Genomic DNA, 1,419 nt, shown 5'->3' with positions numbered 1-1,419 from the left:
ATTAGATTAATTGGATAGTGAAAATAATTGGGGCAGAAAGACCAATTCAGAACTCATTAAAATACACTAGCTAAACTGATTTTAGGACCTCTAGTTGAATAGAACTAGAACTAAGATAAACCGGTTTTTGTTTCCATTTAAACCTTCTCCCTATATTATTGGCTCTATATAGTTTAAATTCGAATTTAATTTATTAGTAGCAGCCTCTTCTCCGAGCCACCTCTTTGCCTCTGGGCCAGCAGCTGCCTGACCTGGGCCCCGGGGCCGCGGGCTTAGCCAACTACCATGGGCTCTGTGTCAAACCAACGGTTTGCAGGAGGCGGTGCCAAGGCGCTGGAGGAGGCGCTGGAGGACGCAGGCCGGGCGGCAGAGGAACCGCAGCTGCTGCAAGTTGCTGGCATCTGTAAGTGGTTCAACGTGAGCATGGGGTTTGGCTTCCTGTCCGCGACCGCCTGCGTCCAGGTCGCGCTCGATCCACCGGTGTATGACTTTGTGCACTGGAGTAAGCTGCATATGGAGGGCTTCCGGAGCCTGAAGGAGGGTGAGGCAGTGGAGTTCACCTTTAACCCAACCGAGTTACCAGCCCTGGTGGGGTGTTCTGTGTTGGGAGTGAGGCGGCCAAAAGGGGAGAACAAGTAGAAGCGCAGATCAAAGGAAGACAGGTGCTACAACCGTGGAGGTCTAGACCATCACACCAAGGAATGCCAGCTGCCACCCCACCCCAAGAAGTGCCACATCTCCCAGAGCATCAGTCATATGGTGGCCTCGTGTTCACTGAAGGCCCAGCAGGCCCCCAGCTCACAGGGAAAGCCTACTTTCCGAATGAAGAAGAAGAGATTCATAGTCCTGCCCTGCTCCCAGATGCCCAGAATTGAGCCACAATGGCGGGGGGTGGCTATCTTGTTGTGATTAGGAAATTTCAAGGATCAGGCATCAATCGGCAGAATGGAGAAAGTGGGGAAAGGGTGGGTAGGGGACAGTTGGCACTGCCATGTATCTCTGGAAAGGTTCCACAGCATCACCCCCTTTTCCCTCTTGGCGGGGTTGGGGGGGGTGAGGCAAAGGAACTCCAACCACAGTCCGTCCAAATACTTGTGAAGGGCTTTGGAGGAAATCCCTTCCCACATGCTATATTTGAGTCTCCACCCCCAGAATCTCCAGCTTTTGAGAGTAGCTTGCTAGGGACGTTTTTCTTTTAAAGAAGGATATGTAATAATATTTCCCTTGCCAGAGTGAAAAGATTAGCATGAGACCAGATTGATGAACCTAGCCCACAAGCGACTACATTCTGTAGGGTTTTTCCACATCTCATCTCCTTATAACCCACTCTTGGGCTAGGGTGCTGAGAACTATCCCGAGCAATAGGTTGTGACGATAGGAAAAATGGATGGTTGGGGAACAGCTGCAGACCTGCTGCTC

General features: G+C 51.2%; 1 pseudogene; it reads left to right on the top strand.

The window, feature by feature from the left end:
* The first annotated feature begins 285 nt into the window (after window positions 1–285).
* LOC118624631 lies at window positions 286–875 on the top strand (annotated as a pseudogene).
* Window positions 876–1,419: the final 544 nt, after the last annotated feature.

Source organism: Molossus molossus, unplaced genomic scaffold, assembly GCF_014108415.1.
Source record: "Molossus molossus isolate mMolMol1 unplaced genomic scaffold, mMolMol1.p scaffold_m16_p_10, whole genome shotgun sequence".
Lineage (NCBI taxonomy): Eukaryota > Metazoa > Chordata > Mammalia > Chiroptera > Molossidae > Molossus > Molossus molossus.
This window is presented reverse-complemented; position numbering and strand designations above follow the sequence as displayed.